General features: G+C 37.7%; 1 protein-coding gene across 3 annotated transcripts in view; it reads left to right on the top strand.

The window, feature by feature from the left end:
- The window catches only part of DYRK1A (dual-specificity tyrosine-(Y)-phosphorylation regulated kinase 1A), an 85,528-nt gene that overhangs the window by 45,107 nt on the left and 22,637 nt on the right, over positions 1-17,784 (top strand). The gene's annotated exons all lie outside the window — the stretch shown is intronic.

Genomic DNA, 17,784 nt, shown 5'->3' with positions numbered 1-17,784 from the left:
AAAATGAAACATGTTTTTTTTTCACCCCCCCCCCCCCCCCCCCCCCATTAATCACTGTAGCAACAGAAAGTCCTATTACTTTGAAGGTTGTTTTATAGGTGCTCTAGTTTATGCCCTGCTGTCGGTAACATTCCTTCTGTATCCCTTTTCAAGCACCTTTTCTCACAATAGCTTAACATAGCCCTCAGTCTAATATGTCTGCTTTTTCAGTCGTGGGGAGGAGGGCACTTCAAACTTCTTCCTTCTTATCTTAGCATCTACTTGCTAGAGAAGAGTCATGCTGTTAAAATGCGCATCTTCAAGTGTGTATTTGCCAGAGTCCTTACTGTGGTAGCTGCCTGCAGTATGTGAAGCAGGATGTTTCGTAAGCGTTGGCTATATATGCCCATTCATTCCATAGAGCCAAAGAGATAATATGCCTTATTACAATAACGCTTGGATTAGAAAGTTTCCTGTTCTGTATAGTCTTTAAAAAAAAAAAAAAAAGTAATGAGATATTTTGTTGTTTCTAAATCAGGTAAAATTTGTTTCATTCTCTTACTTCACTGAGAACACACTTTGAAAATTTACGCTAATGCTGAAGCTTTATAATGCATTGTTACCTAACCTTTTAAGATAAAGAGATCGTGTGTTAATTGTTTCACTTTTCTTGACTTGCAAAGGCTAAACCCATGGTAACATTACATGTTAGGAGACTGTAGTTCTTTCACATTACAGTACAGTCGTGTCTGGTGCCTATTAATGTAATGTTCAGTATGTGCTCATGAACTGGAAGTATACTCTGACCAGACCACTGGCACAGTTGTGTTTGAAACTCTGTAAGAATTAAAAGCCTGCAGGGGTTAGAACTTTGTTAGCATTTATGCTATGAACTGAACTTGTGATGATCTTTTCACAGAACACAGTTGTTAACTGAACCTTGAAGAATTGCTGGTCTGTTTAGAGTTTGGATCCCTTAATATTTTTACAGAATTCCCTTTCCTTAAAACCATTCAAGTCTCTTTCCTTAGGTGGAATATTCTTCTCCCTCTGCACCTCTGTGGAGGCAAGAAAACCCAAACCAAACCCAAAACCATGTCTAACCATCTGGTCAGATTTTCCTTGTCATAGTTTATTTATCCTTCAGGGAATGGTGGAATGATCCCCCCCCCCCAAGTAACCTGTCTTTTCAGCTGGCCAGAGTGTACCTTGCTATCTCTCTCAGTAGCTTGCTCTGAGAACTGGCATGTAAAACCAGAGACTGATGGAAGGAGAGGTTTAAATGTTACAGTTTAAGCATGGCAATTGGAACTTTGGTTCCAATTGTCTTTGGTTTATGCATCTTCCATAATGTCCCTAGAGGAGAGAGGTGGCACTTTTTTGAAAGGAGGAGCCCAGTCATGGCAAATGTGAACCCCAGTCCCTGCTTACAGACTTTCTGTAACTTGGGAATAAAGTTTATAGATGCATGTAGCTGAAGATGTAGACAAAATTTCAAGGTTTTAAATTTGCACAACTCTGGTACTTGAATGGTGTTGCTCTCGTTGTTATTATTGCTGTAAAAAAACCCCAATTTTAAGTTAGCTGTAATTTTTTAATACTTACTGCTTAGTTCATACTAGAAACGGTAAAGCCTTTGAAGGAAATGTGTGAGTTACACTTCAAAAATAATTGTCTTACATTATAGTATTATCTTAAAGGAATAGCGATACATTGCTTTGTTTTGTGGGTGTTTTTGTTGTTGTTGTTTTGTTTAAAATTTTTCTGTTCTTAAATTTGTGCTACTTGAGAGAAATGAATGCAGTTTACAGTGAGCCCCGCTTTGGGGTCGTATTGTTGTTTGGATTAATGAAACCTGGCATCACTGTCTTTTGGTGGTTGCTAGCTGTAAGTACTTATTCAACCATACTTAAGTTTTTTCTCATTGAAAGCTAGCACTTCAAAATGAGACAAATCAAAAGAAGTAATTACTTAAACTTAAAAGTGTGTATACTAAATACAGAAGTTATTACAAAGGCAGGAAATTGGTCTTTCAAATAAGTGCTTTGGAATTGCAAGGTTTCACTGTACTTGTGAAAGCTTGGTTTTATTTCTGATTTTAGTTGGAGTTCTCTGGGATTAGCAGTAGCTAGATATGGAAATGTTGTAACTTTTTACTGGGGAATGATTTGTCGTTTAATGACTTAAGAAGTCTGAATGCAGTTTGTCAGGAAGTAAGGACTGGCTTGAGACCTCTATTGTAAAATGCTGGTGTCAGAATATCAAGTTATCAAATTGTTGAGAGCACAGCAGAAAAATGATTTAGTTACAATTTACAGCTTGTGAATATTTTATAGAAGAAAATAGTTCTGGTGCTTCCAGTCTACTATGGAGTGAGGAGTAAAACCTTTTTGAATGTTAGTATTTTTATGAACTATAATATGGATTAATAAGGACAGCATGCCTAGGAGTTTCTAAGTATTCTGTTTTTTAGAAACTATATCAGAATTTCTGTTATTAATACAGAGTATAAGAAGAGTACTGTCTGAAAATGCAACATAACTGCTGTTTGTTGCCAAAACTAAGTATGTGCTATAAACTTCTGTTTGAGTGAAATTCACTATTTTAAAGTCATATATGAAATCAGCCATTGAAGGCATTCCCTGGAATCATTACACCAGCAGATTCCCCATAATCGAGGTGTAATTTATAATGGCAGGGTTTTTTTATTGTTGTTCAATTTGTCACTTAAAAAGCCTTCTATCTGTTTATCTAAGTCTATAAAAGGCTTCTGTTTGACATGAATTAAGTGTATCATATGTTCATTTTTTGCCAGCATGGCAATCCCAGATGAAGTGTTGTATAGCCAGTTTGAAATCAGTAAAGCAAAAAGACTTGTAATATCAATAGGGTTATGCATTATCCAAATCCTGCAAGTGGAAGGAGGGGACATAGCATAAATTCTGAAAATGCATGCTTGCCTATGTACCAAGTAATTTCATTTTTACAGTTGGTTTTATTTTAAAATTTTCAGCACTGTATCAGATGAAAGCTACCTTTATGGTAAACATCAGAATGCAAGTTGGATCGATGTAACATAGTGAAATAGTTTGAAAATACATGTGATTATTTAACTGTGGTGTAGAGTTAGAAAGATTTTGCATCAATTCATAATACTGTATTTATTCAAACTACAAAAGTACTTTGAGATCCTCCCCCTCTCTTCTGAAAGCTGTTTCCTTTGGTCAGGTATTGAATAATTTATATCATGTGAGACTATTTGCACATGATGTATTCATCCCTTGTTTAGCTCTTACATTAATGGTTTGGCATGCTAGCTGTACATTGATATGGTAGATGCTTTCCATTTTTTCTGTACCAACTGTTTAAATATATCTTGTGCCTCAGTAACTACAAATGGGAAATGACTTGAATTATTCTATTTCCCTTGATGGTTTTTATGCATAGGAAAAGATTCCTTTTTTAATATATATGTATTTGTACAATAGATTAAAGGAAAGCCTTAAAAATGATTCAGACATTTATGCTAACCTTACATTATGTTCAGCTGGAAATGCATGTGGAATCTGAAAAGTGAAGTTTAGATGTCAGGCTAGCTGTTAGCCACAGGTATTGATTAGGTACAAAATATTTGGTGTTTTTCACCTCTTGTACGGATCATATGGTTTGATGTGTTGCCATGTAGCAGGTAATTTGTATTCAGTCTTTAATTAGCTTTGCACTGGAAACTGAAAATTTTAAGTAATGTTATTTATATTTTCTCTGGAGGTGGGTGGGAGAAAGAGAAGGCACTGCACCAATACAAGAAACTCTTACTTAACTGCTGATAAAAGTATTACTTTGAGAGGACAGTTGAGCAGACTAGGAGAAGGATTAGTGCTGCAAAATACTGGCCCAGGCTGGATTGCTTGGAAAATCTTGTAAGCCTATGGTCAGATAACACTCTGCTGCTGCTTACTGCTGTTGCTGCTGCGCTGTTACGGGGTTTGCTAGATAAGCATAAATCAAAAAGCAGTAATTTAGTTTAAAAAGCTAATGTGAGATAAAGAATAGAGGGAACTGATTTTTGTATGTGTCAGGGGGGTTAGTGCACATACTAAGATAATTGTATGTGGTTTAGGACATATAAGGGAGTATTTTAGTAGTTTTACTATTGATAAAATTTCTAAAATGAAGTTGCTAAATGTTCTAAATGAGGTTGCCAGTAAAACTTTAGTTTCTGTTAGCATCAGGCTGTGGAACTGACATTTTGGGCGTTCAAAAAAGCAGATTCTGCGATTCAGATCTGAAAAGTTTTGAGTGTCATAGGGATTGATAAAGAAGAAATACAGATCCTCTCTCCTCTTTAGCATTGATTGATCCAGGTTAGTGGCTGACAGAAAGTCATTGCCCTCCTTCAGCGGATCGGCAGGCAGAGAGTAGTGTCATGATCCCTTGAAGGTTTGAGACATAGAGGCTGCTGCTGTTGCTTTATATCCTGTACCTGGTGTGTACCGGGACAGGAGATGTCGGTTGCCAGTGTCAGGCACCTTCCACAAGCACTCGCAAACAGGGAACACACAAACACCAATCTCCCAGGTGAGTGAATTGCAGTAGCACTTTCACATCACTGTCGGGCTGTGGAAAGTGCAGTAAAACATGCACGGGATCACTTGTGTCTGCCACGGTGTAGAGGGAAGCTGTGCAGCTGCGTTCTGCATTTGAAGAGAGCGGCAATTGCTTCCAGAGTAAGTCTGTCTGTCTTTGCATTTAGAGACTTCCTTTGAAGGGGGCTGAGCGATGCTGGTTTTCAAAATACACATCTGTGCGCGTGGGAATGGAACCTCCTGAGGAGTGTTGGGAGTGGTGATGGTCAGTAGCTGCCGTATCCCCCTGTGTATTCACACTGTCACAGGCAGAGACACTTAATGACAAATATTCTTTCAGATAATCTTAATTTTTTAAATTGGTGGGAAAAAATTGCCTGTTTCTCGTACGATACTTCCGTTTCTTGTGTTCAGTCTTTACTGGCGGTTCAGTTTGGTCAAAGGAACTGAAATTCATTTACTTAAAATCTGTCGGTGGGGTAAATAATAAAGGATGTTCTGTCTTTAGTGTTTTTTTTCCTCTTCCTTAAAAACCAACAAACAGAAATTTAGTACCTGTGAAAAAGGGAATGATGTACAAGGAGCAGGTACTACCGCCCGATACAGTATAGCAGCCCATATAATTTTATAAGGTGATCTAGTTAGGGGATCTGAGGAACTTTCCTGCTCTTAACTGTTGTGTAAAACCCTCTGAGGAATCCTAGCAGAGAGGTATCGGGCTGGAGAGTGTTTGAATACGATCTTCTTCGGCTATTTTAGCATCTCAGCCCTTCAAACTGCATTCTTCAGGCCGTCCCGGAGCAGAGCTATTTTGCGGGAAGGGAAGTTTAAATCCTAATGCAGCGCTTAGCAGTAATCCCCGTGTATCATTACTGCATCGCCCTGCCCTTGCTGTGGGGGTGAAATGTAGAACATGAGTCTAATCCTCGGTAGATGGAGCTAATTTTGCTTTAAACTTGAAAGTGTTAACAACAACTTGAAAATGTGACAAAGCTCAATCGCATTTCTTGTTTATTGCTTGTTTTCCGATTGGACAATAGGCAGCAGCTCTACCCTGGCAACTGAGGGCTGCGATTTGCATAGCCCCCTGTGATTGGCCACTTGGCTGACGAACTCGCCCAATCAGGCGGCGGGGTTTTAGTGGTAGGCTATGCTAATTACCCGCTGTTGCTGGGGTTCGGGGTGGTTTCCGCGCGCCGTTCTGCTGCATTGTGTTGCCTGGTGAGCGGCGTTGATAAATGAGCAGTTAATGATCTGCAGCAGCGCCCGCGTACTGCGGGCAGGCACAGATTTTAGAACAGAAGCGAAAGGAGGATTTAATTGCTGTTCAGTCTCGCCCTCGCTCTGCATTGGCCGCGTGAATATATGTGTGCGTGTACGTGTGCGTGTGTATGTGCATTAAAAAATCTGTGTATATCTACACCGCGTTAATTAAAAATAATCTTCACTGGAGTAGCTTGAAACCAGGAAAGAGTGCTGCATAGGTGGAAGAGGGCTGTTCTTGCTCTTTCTCCACTTTTTTTTTTTTATTAAAGTGGCTTGTATGGAAGTAACCAGATTTATGCAGAAAGCATGGCTATGTGGAACGTTAATAAAGTCAGCTTTAATATCAGTACTTCCTAAAATGCAATAACCTCGTATCTGAGATACATATCTGTAGCTGGTGTGAATATAGAATAATCTATTTCTAGAACATACACTTGCCTTTTAAAAATGGTGTATTCACATGTCTCCCCCCCCCCCCCCAAAAAAAAACCCAAGCCCACCAAAACCCCCACCAAACCAAAACCCACCAAAACCAAAAAGCAAACCCCACCTCAGCTGTAACAGTCGAGTCTGGATTTTCTTCTGTCCTTTTTATCATTCCTGCCTAAGAATATTGGGAAATCTCATCTTAAAACGTTTTTGTTGCTTGATCTGTGTCTGTTTGTTTCTTTTTTTTTCCTGCTTTCCAAACCTACTTTTTCTCCTGTTAGTTAAATCACGGATTAATTTACCTTTTTCAGTCTTCCTCTTCCCCAGCCCCTCACTGTGTCTTCCTTAGCTGTCCAAATTGTGGGCTTTCTTTGCATAAGTACCCACATTCTGTCGGTCCAAGTCAGTAAAACTGACTGTAGGGTTAATGAATTATTTAACTGAGTAAATCCATCTACACGCGTTCTGTGTTCTTCCCCTGTCCCTTTCTCCTTACCATAGGTACCAATATATGTCTGGGGTTTGATACCACCTAGCATTTACTAGTAATGGTGGAAATTACTTTCACTGGCATATTTTTGACCAGGTATAACCCTGGTGTCAGCAAATTTGGTTTCCTTTGAGTTCAGTTGGAATTGAAATTTTGGTAAAAGAGGTTCTATGACAACGGGTTTTTTCGCGAAGTATTTTTTGAAAACATCTGTGCACAAAATATTGTTTTAATTTTAAAAAATCTTGATTAATTGGTACTTTAATACCAAGAGAACAGACAGCATTCTCATGATTTAATGCTTATATTTTAGGACTAAACAAGTTTTGGTTTTTGAACTAAACATTGGAGCGCATTAGTTCAGATGAGCAATAGTCGGCAGCTGTTTACAAGTCGCTCTCACCATGAAGACCAAAGCTTACTGTTACAGAGCAGCCTATGATTAAATCTGATTTTTACTTTGGTGGAATTTTAATTTTTTGACTGTTTTGTAAACCTTCAGAAAACTGGCAGCAGAGGTAAATCTTAATTGCTCTTGAGTAAAGGAAACATTGCCTCTTAATAGGGAAACTTTATGATTTCTGGTGCATTTTAGAAGCTAAAAAGCTAAGGTAAAATATAATTTGTGTGCACTTGAAGTGGAGTTTGCTTGAAGCCTTCCGAAAAGTAAGCGCTGAGATTCTTTTATAGCATGTTTAATGGAACAACTTCCGTAAAATCACATCAATTTAAACTTCATGTCACTACGTTTCTGTTGTCTGTGTTATGAAGTTACCATGACTTTTAAACAGAACGTATTTTTTTCCTTTATGTTTTTTTCACTTACTGAATTTGACAGAATTTTCTCTATAAACAGTGTTTTTGTATTTGCATTTGTGTTTTTCACAGGTTGCACTGGGAGCTGAAGGACAGGTGTGGGCCTTTCACCTAGATTAAATATGCTTACATAGTTGGAATTAAGTAGTTGTTTTTAAACCTTTGTTTGGAATAATATTCACACTTCATCCTTTGTTTCTATTTTAAGAGCTGTTACGAACTTTCACCATGATCGTAAGAAAAGTAGATCTCCCATTTTTCCCCTGTCTTTCTGTTCCCTCTTTTTAAATGGCACTAAATTAGAAAACTTATAAACTGTATAACCCTAGACATAATCGCATAAAATCATAAAATAAACATAAATTTTTAGGGGGAGAGAAAAAAGAAGTATCAGAACCCTAGTCTAGGCACACTTTCACCAGCATTGGTTCCGTCTGAAAAATGAGTGTTTTATTCTTTTGAGTGTTTTAATTTTTTTTTTTTCAGTTTTAAAGCAAATGTTAGTTCTCTTCTTTAAATATGGTTTATTAAATATTCAGTAAGTATTGATTGCTCAGCTATTCGGTTTTACTTACTCATTTGGCATAATATAAATACCATGTTGGACTGAATCATCAACCAAAGTACTTGAATTGTACCAGTGTTTCTCAAGTAACAGGTTTATGATGAAAAGTTGGACAGAGTTACAATGTGGTAGAAAAACTTCTGAAGAAGGTGATTGTGTATTACGAAAAGATAAAACCTTCAGTAATAAGTATGTTGGCGTGTATACAATTGCGCAATTGAGAATGTTTCTTTTTCTCTAAATACTAGAATGTCCTCTCCTAGAGGATAACATGAAGACAGTGTGTCAAGAGGGAGGTTAAAAAAAAAACAAACCCCAAACCAATCCCCAACAGTAGAATAAACAAAGTTGCTGATGTGAAGCCTCTCATTAATTTCTTCATGTCAGTATCGTTGCCTCTTTGCAGGAGGGCAGCCTTAATTTTTGTTACTATTCAGCAGAGGCCATCAGATGAAAACTGCAAGTTCACAACAAACAAAAGGGGGTGGTGCTTAATGCAGCCTGTGAGTAAGCTGCGGAGTCTTTTGCCATGCGATCTGGATGCTAAAAGATGAAATGCAAAAAGTGGTTCAGCAGGTCTATGGAAGAAGAGAATGCATGATACATATGTATATATACACATTATTCACATGGACTATGCGTCATGTAATTCCTGGACTGGAGACTAGATGAATAGGCCTGGCACCTACTGCTATACACTTGCCCTGTTCTCTTCCGAGATGACTGTTGTTGGCTACTTTCAGAGGCAGGACACTGTTTTGAATGGCTCTTTGGTTTGATAAATAAGTAATTCCTATGTTAGTGCTCCGTTGCTTGAAAGAACTGTGCTACTTTTCAGTACTTGGTCCAACGTGAATGAAATTACCCCTTCTTCTTTGGTTTTGTTTGTGAGCAGAAATGAACATCCATTTCAGACCTCTTTCATTTATTTGGTTTACTTTTCCCAAATTATTGAAACCTAACTTCCTGCTCCTCTGTGGACCTCTGTAAAACAGAGATTTGCCTACTACTGTGTGTTCCTTGTCTTTGCAAAGTCTTTCAAATTCTATATGTACAAAATTAGAAATTTAAAATCATGGTACTCTCTTATGTTTAACCTGTGTCTCCCTGTTTTTCTGCAGGATAGAATAAAATCCGTTCTTGTAAGAATATTGCAGAAGAAAATTGTTGTTTGTGAACTCCATGGGTACAAAACCAATGCCTGCTCTATAGAATATATATGCAGACAGTAATAATTTTATTTGGAGCGCAGTCTGAGGAGTGTCAAGGGATATTATTTTAAATACAATGAAAATAAAAAGATCTATTGTATGGCAACCTATTCAGTGAGCACTACTTCCATTCTGTTCCTTAAAATAAATAGGGTATTCATGTAACTAAATGGTATCATAATTTATTTACATGGAGGCACTAAATTAAAACTGTGGAGGTATTCTGGTGTTTCCTAACTTTTGTGCACAGTACTCTTCAATTTTAATGTTCTTTCAGTCCGGTGTATACCTACCTAGGTGGAGGCTTCTGGTCTATGAAGGCCTGTGCATAGGTTCAGTTCTCACTGTTCACTTGTGGGGTTGTAGATTTTTTTTCAGATGAGCTCTTAGGCAGCCTGTTTCTCAATAATAGAAATGTGAAAGTAGAGTTCTTGTAGAGCTTAAGGTTTTGGTTTTGAAAGCTAGAGTACTTGCGTTTCCTGTAGGTTTTAGCAGAATTTTGGCAATCTTGACCTTCATTTGTAAAAAAAGTAGTTTCACTTTCACAAAATTTTCTTAGTTCTAAGATTCTCCAGAGTGTACTCAAAGTAATGTTTATATGTTAATGAAATATAGGTTTACATAGTGTTGCCAGTGGATTAAATCATAAGTTGCTCATGAGTTTTAGAATTTTCCTTCTTTTGTTGGGGGGGGGGGGTTGGGTTATAGTGAGTGGTGGCATTTAGTCTTTCTGGTACCAGATTTTTGAAGTGGCTAGGGAGAGATACATACTACAATCTCTCCCCATCACAGGTCTTGGCCACTGTATTTCTACAGCAGAGGGAACTAGTGTCCCCTGCATACAGGCCTTACTGCACAAAAGCAATAAAGCACATGCGTGCAAATCCTGTCCAAAGTCCACTTCCTGCTACAGCTCATCCAGGGAAGAGGATAGCCAAGGTAGGTGCAACACTGTCAGAACAGTTAATGAAGCCTACTCTTGGCCTGTCTTTGCTCCAGGTTTCTTGCTCCATCTCAGCCATATGACCAGACACATGACAGACAAGTCATGTCGAAGGTCTGCAAACTGTTGGGAAAGATAGCACCCAGAAGTAATGTTATGTCACCTCGTAAGCACTTCGTCTTCTCCTCAGCTTACTCCACTAAGAAGGAGCACAAGCAGGAGGATTCTGTGGGCTGGGTGTATCGGCCTGGTGAGCAGAACTTAAGAGTATGGTTGTTTCTAAGTTTAGGGCTTAATTTTGTCTTGAGAGAAAGTAGTGTTTAGCATTTCTGTACAGGGAAGTTGACTGAATAGTTATTGTAGATTAGCTTCTGAAGTAGCCATTCTTAATAATATAATTCCTCTACAATAATATAGTTCCTCCAGAGGAGGAACTAGTGTGGGATATTTATAACGGAGTTGTTTGTTCTACAGTAGCTGCTGCAGGTAATTTCCCTTTGTTCCCTGGATTCTCTCACAGCTTTCCTCATTCCAGAGCAAGCTGAGTGAAGTCCATGTACCTTCACATTCTCATGCAGTCGTTTTAAATGCAGTGCATGAGGACAATAGGCAAAGCAGTGTTTCAGTAGAGCAGTAGTTCACTTAGAGTTCAGGTTGGCATTTGCTTATTGCTTAAAAGATGATTGTTCTAAACTCTACAATGCCGGGTGTTTGACATTTATTATGCTTAGGCAGAACTCGTGTAGGTCTAACTTGTCTTAAATGTGGGTTTATTTGAACAGAGAGTTCTCAAGATACAAGTGTTTGTCTCTATTGCTAATTGCTCACTGTCTGTTTTAGGATGTGCTAATACAATGCAGAGGTGGTTGGATATTAAAGCAATGCAGAGATCAGTCTTCTCACTTTTCCAGACTCGTTTCTTAGAGGTACAGTCAACATAGTAGCTGAGGTATCATAATGCTTATTGGTACTGAGAACTTTTCCAAGCATGGATTTTGAAAAACAAGGTTGACCAGAACTCTGCAGAACTATTAACTTTGCAAAAAAAGGTGGATCTTATGTGAAGGAAGAGGGCTGTACAGTTCCTCAACTAATACAGGATTTTCTTTGAGTAGGCATTTGGTTGTTTTCACATTCAATAATTTGAATACAGGAAAAAACCCCACAAAAAACCAAGAAGGTGGATGCCTACATTTGTGGTGGCATAGCAGGGATCAGAAATAAAAAGATTCAAAGTCTGAACCAGTCATGTGCACTACCAGGAACTACCATACTTGGTATGTGGTATAGGCCCACAAGCTCTTGAACTCTGAGTGTTGAAATGAGAATATCCATTGTGGTGAATGATACAGTTCACACTTTTATTCTCTGGTCGTGTTTTCTGGCAGGTTCTCATTCAGCTGCAAACATATCGCTGAGATGGAATACCTCTGCACGTTGCTGAATGACCCAAATAGTAGATAGCAGCGATGGAATAGGGAAAGGGAGGATGGGGCAGGAGGGAGAGGAGGTGAAAGGAAGCTCAAAACAGTTAAGGTTAAAGCAATGATTTTTATAGGGAAGAAAAGTTCTAGCAGTGCAAAGAGAATGAAAGAAGATGAGTTGTGCAGAGGAGAAGGTTTCATACTTCAAAGTGAGATGACCCCACACTGCAGGATAAACCCCCAAGGAATATTGCCAGTGATTCCAGTTTAGTTCTGCATTATTTCTGCCAGTTAAATGCTATTGTACCATACTTTACAGGTCTTTAATTTATGGATCCGATAAGAAATTCTGCCTCTTCTTTGAGCTGAGTTGAACAAAGAGGTGGGAAAATGGGGACAGTGACATTATTAGGAAACAGCCAAAGCATTCTGCAGAAGTAGTAATCACTGCCTGGAAGTCAGATGCAGAGGACTTAGGTATGGAAGGGACTATGAAGTTGTTATAATTTTAAAAGAAATCAGCTACCCACATAGCAGGTTAGTGGTGAGTTCTCAAACATGGGGAATGACTACATTTGAACTTTTAAAAGTATGAAGTAGAATGCTGGTGTGACTTTCACTGCATATACGTACTTCACCTTGCACAACAGTCAATAGGCAGTGAAATATTTTTAAGGCTGTTGCATAGATTATGTTATCAAGTAGAGAACTCTTTATGTCCCAGTGTCATGAAATCAAGATCAGCTGCTGCACTGGAAGGTGCTTTTGTTAGTCTTGAAGGCAAGCTTGTATAACTCACAGGGTCAGAAGTGTTACAACGGTCCTTTTTGGTTTTAAGTTTTTAAGTGTGAAGTAAGTGGGTGTGAAGAAATATTAAGGAAATGTCACTTCTTTTAATGTTCTAATGATTTTAATATCTGAGTTTGTCTCCTTTTTTATCCTTCAATATGGGTATACCTAAATAGAATACTTTGGTAGAACTGTGACAGAGGGACAGAGAGTGTCGCATGCATACCCTAAGAAGCAGAGTATATATTTAATGAGTTGGGTGGCAGAAGTGCAAAATAACTATCTAAGTGCTATGGGGATTTTCAGATGCAGTTCCACATGACAGAGGAACTGACCTAACAACTCCCTGATTCAAAGAGAGAAATCCTGTCACTTACTTTGTGCTGACGTTTGTGGCGCAGGATCACAGAATGTTGGAAGCTGGAAGAGACCTCTGGAGGTCTCCTGGTCCAACCTCCCCCTGCTCAAGCAGGGCCACCTAGAGCCAGTTGCCTGGTACTGTGACCAGTTGAGTTTTGAGTATCTCCCATGATGTGCTATCCACAGCTTCTCTGGGCAAGCTGTGCCAGTGCTCAGTCAGTGACTGTGGGAAAGGCTGTAGCCTGGTTTCCAGTTTCCATCAATCAGTCTTGTCCAGAGAAGAGACTTTACAGTGGCCCAGCTGTAGGGAAAATTTCAGCTGAAATTCTTGTATTCTTAGATACTAAATTTAAATGACCACAATACACAGATTTTTTTCAGAAACAACTATCCACTCTTGGGGTGGCACACAGTCACCTGCAACTCTTTACATTCAATTGGTGAATATTTGTGCCTTGCTTTACGCTGAAAGGAGGAGGCCAGCAATGCGTTGCACCATTTGGTTACCTTATGATACTTTTTTTGGCAGGAGCTAATGACTAAATAGTTATGTAGACTGATGTCAAAATGGGAATAACAGAATCTAAAATGGATGAGGTAGGAAACTGAAGTTTGAAACTGCATTGAGTTTCTAATTATCTATGCAAAATCATACCAAAAATTTTCCAATATTAAACCAACTGTAGTTCATTTATAGACTGTTCAATAGCTACCATCTCAAGTATTTTTCTACTTTGAGTTACTAATTTCTTTGATACTTGGAGAAGTAATTTAAAAAAAAAACAAACTATTTTGAATAAGGGAAGCATTTCCCATCCTCACCAAATAAAGAAATAATTCATGAACTTACGCTCTTCCACTGTGTTAAGATGATGCTTTAAAGAAGTAAACCCTACCTTCTTCCATATGATAGGATGATCCATTTTTGCAGTATCTGTATTTTCAGATAGTTCTGAGTTATGAACTTCTTTTGAGGTTATAATTTAAGTTTTCTCTATCATCATATTCATGCTATTGGTCCCCTTTTAAACATTTTCTTCTGGTTATAGTTAACAGTGCTTTGCTCATACAGTAGTGTAGCATTTTATTAATGCTCACTTCTTCCGCACTTGTTACTTTCCAGAGACAGTAAATTTACAAAAGTCAAGAAGTTACTATTGTTACCATTTATATTTTGCTTATTATGGTGTATGGAATGTCACTAACGAAATACAGTATTCTAGCTTCACTTCAAAAGAGCTGTTACATTCATGACTGTAGGATAAAAGGGACATATACTTTCAAGGCTGAAATAAGGGATACCTTCTGTAGCTGGACCTTCTTCATGACAAGTTCTGATTTAGCCTTATCACAGGCAAATAAATGTTTGTTTTAACCTGTAACAACTTAAACTGCAAATATACACAAAGGTGTATGTTTTTGTGCCATTCCCCGAACTAATACATTAGGTAAGGCCCATTTGTAAGATAATTCTACCCACTCCCAATCTGTGATCTCTTCCTTTAATGTACTTCATGCATAGAGATCTTGGCATACTTTTGTTTTCTGTCACTTTGTTTCCTTCCCAAGGTGCTTCACAACATGTAATCCTTTGAACTTACAGTGGTTAGAAAGAAAGATTGATGATTAACTAAACCTTGTTCCTTAGATTTTTTTTTTTTTTTCTGTTCTGTAGAAGTTACGGATGTGGCATGGTAACGAGCTCCTGTGGATTTTAGTACTCCCATGGTGGTCAGTAGATCACTTATTTTTTGAATGTCTAGAGCTTTCAAAATGAACTTCAGCCACCAGGGGTTCTGTGAACCTCAATTAATGGATGTACACAAATGTTCTTATTTCTATAGCTGACTGACTCCTCGGCCTAAAACTAAAGGAGGTCAAGATTGCTATTCTAGCCAATTCTTCTTTCTCCCCTCATTTCTGTGTAACGTGTCATTAGGTGTTTCTTGGCTCATAATAGTAAGTTATGAGTGTTCTCTTGGGATTAGATGTACCAGGGTAGGATTGCACATATCATGGAACAAAGTCTGAAATGTGGCAAGGGCAGGTATTTCATCACGGACCGTATCCTGAACACTACTTGTTTTTGTTGATAGCTAAGACTGCTTTCAGCAACAGATGTCTCTGAACTCCTGTGTCTCCATTTCAGTGACAGTAAGATGAAATTACTTGGCTACTGATCTTTCAGAGCCTTGTAGTTACAGTTCTTAAACTTTTGACCCAGGTAGTTCCCGCTCATTGCTAACATGGTTAAGGGTTGATACCACCATCTTCACAGAGACTATTAAAATGCTTTTCTGTTTGGTGTAAGAACATGCTGTATGAGCTAGCCAATTTCCATCCATCTACTTGTAACAGACTTTACATCATGAGACTCTAGTCTGGCTCTTGTGTTTAATAATGTCCCTTTTTCTGAGATTCAGTGCTGCTCTGTGAAACTGGTTTACATTTCTACCAAAGAACAGTGGTTTATAAAAAGTTTCTTGTTGGATGCAGTTTTGATTCATGTGTGTTGACATTTAGGCTGTGTATGACTTCCCTCCAAGCAAACAGGTAACTGCTTGTTAATCACAAACATTGAATCTCCCAAAAATTTTAAATTGAATTAATAAAATAAGTTAGGTGTCAAACTGTGGTTCTTAGAGGAGTTTTCTTTGTGATTCTGTAGTCCAGTTGCCTTGTTATATATCATGAAGCTCTGTTTTCTGGGGCATTGCTGTTGAATTAACTGAGTTGGTCCAGCTGACCATTGTCAGTTTGGAAAACCAGGAAAGCTACAGCCTTGTTGTCCTGCTAGTGGACTCAGGAGAGAAAGGGTGTGCAAGTGTGGAAAGTTCAAAGCTGAACTGAAACACTGGTATTAACCACTGTTCTTTTGTGGGTTAATTATACTTCTAATCCTTTTCTACTTCCTTTCTTCCTTTTTTTTTTTTTTTAAAGTGTGTGTAGTGCATTCTTCAGTTTATCCTCAGATTTGTTGTGATCTTTTGAGTGTCAGAAGATACTATGAAGTCAAGTTGTAAATGAGAACTCCATGCTACTGGGGTTTTTGTGCGTATATATGCGAGCTTTCTGCTTTTTTAGGTAGATGTGCAAGTGCAGAATTTTTTTTAAATAAAATTTGTTTTTATTAATTTACCTAACTTGCTAGATATTTAGTATGCTATTGGGAAACTGGCCTGGGGTAAAAAAAAATACAAGAAATAAAACTTTTAAAGTATTTGGCTCTACAAATTAGAATTAATGGTATTTTTTGACTATCTGATTTAAATATTGTTTTCACTTTTAACTCAGTCACCATGATGTTGCTAAGGGGTTCCCCAGGTTAAGCAGAAAATCAGCAGAAATTAAAAGAGCAGAAAGTAGACACACCAAATAATGTCTTACATGTGCTCACCCATTCTTACAAGAGCGTTCAGTGTATCTTGAAAAGTAAACGTCCACTAAATTTACCAAGCTGTATAGATGGAAGATTAACTATGATTCTCTAGTAAAAATGCAGTTTAGATATTAAGAAAATACAGTAGTGAGGAAAAAAAATTATATCCAGTGTTTACATGATCTAAGTGATAGATGTATTAATATATAAAGGAACCATGATATCTTTCAGAGAGATCAGCTGATGCATTATAATCTTTCCCCTGTATTTAAATGTGAACTTGTGAAGTTCATAATACATCATTTTAAATTTAAAAAAGAAGGCAACCATCTGTTGCCCAATTCATAGGTGAACATGAGATGTTACTTGAAAACAGAAAAAGATGCAAGTATTTTAAAATGTTTACACTCGGATATTTAGCACAAATTTTCACTGTATCTTTAAATGCTGGAGGACAATTTCAGAGCTTACTAGCTTACACTGTATTTGTGTTAACAATCACAAAGCAGTTTTTAATGGACATTTTACAGAAGAGTTAGAGTAATTTTCTGTGCAATGTTAAGTTGACTTAGCTTATAATGATTTTAGGTCAGGAATTTCTTTATTTTATTTCCATTTGTAAGGTCATCCTGATACTTTATCACGTTACTAGAGGCACCAGAATGCACACGAAAAAAGGATATTAGTTATTTCATGAAGGTTTGAGTGTTTTGGGTTTTTGTTTGTTTGGTTTTGTTTGGGGTTTTTTTTGTGTGTTTTTTTTTGTTTGTTTTTGTTGTTTTTTTTTTTTTTTAAGTAAAATGTTTGAAGATCTAATGAAACATAGTGAAAATATGTGGGTGCTTGTGGACAACCAGTTCATTTTCTGGAGCAGTTTATTCTGTTAGTCTTTTAGTAGTACTGAATTGTTAACACTGGAGAAAAATACCAGTGATCTGTCAGTGAGTATTTCACTGTACAATTTTACTTCACCCCTTTTAAAGTACTAGTGATTATACTATATATAGGCTTTCTTACAGTTTGAATAGTTTGAATTATTTTGACTTTTAAAATTGTTTTTCTAAAATGATCTTAATGTAAAATGGTGTTGAATTTCATCCTGTGCGGCTCTTCTACTGCTCTGCTAGGTGCTGAATCAGTGATGCAGTATCATTTTCAATATTTTATTTTTTCTTAACTTAGAATAGATGGCAAATTGAGCAGACAGTTATTCTTAAGAAAGTTAAATTGATGGGTGGTGTTCATCTACTGTTTTCTACTGATTAGATTTTCTTGCAAGGTTTTTATTGTAAAGGAAATGGAGATTTCCCTTACTGGGTTGGGTGCTTAATTATTTCACATCTTGCTTCTAAATTTAATCTTTACCAATGATTTTGCTTCCAGATTTCAGCTTCCGATTCCACACTTACTCCTTCTGTGGCAATGTTGGCTTCAGTGTGCCTGGCTACTTGTGCCATCCTGCTCTGTCTCTTATGTTGTGCCAATATGGCAACCATTTAGAGAATTTCCCCCCTCTGGCATAGTCAGCAAAATGCAAAAGGATGGGT

The sequence above is a fragment of the Haliaeetus leucocephalus genome, unplaced genomic scaffold (genome assembly GCF_000737465.1).
Source record: "Haliaeetus leucocephalus isolate CR32 unplaced genomic scaffold, Haliaeetus_leucocephalus-4.0 Scaffold702, whole genome shotgun sequence".
Taxonomy (NCBI): domain Eukaryota; kingdom Metazoa; phylum Chordata; class Aves; order Accipitriformes; family Accipitridae; genus Haliaeetus; species Haliaeetus leucocephalus.
Note: the sequence above shows the minus strand (reverse complement) of the source record. Positions and strands in the feature narration are given on the sequence as shown.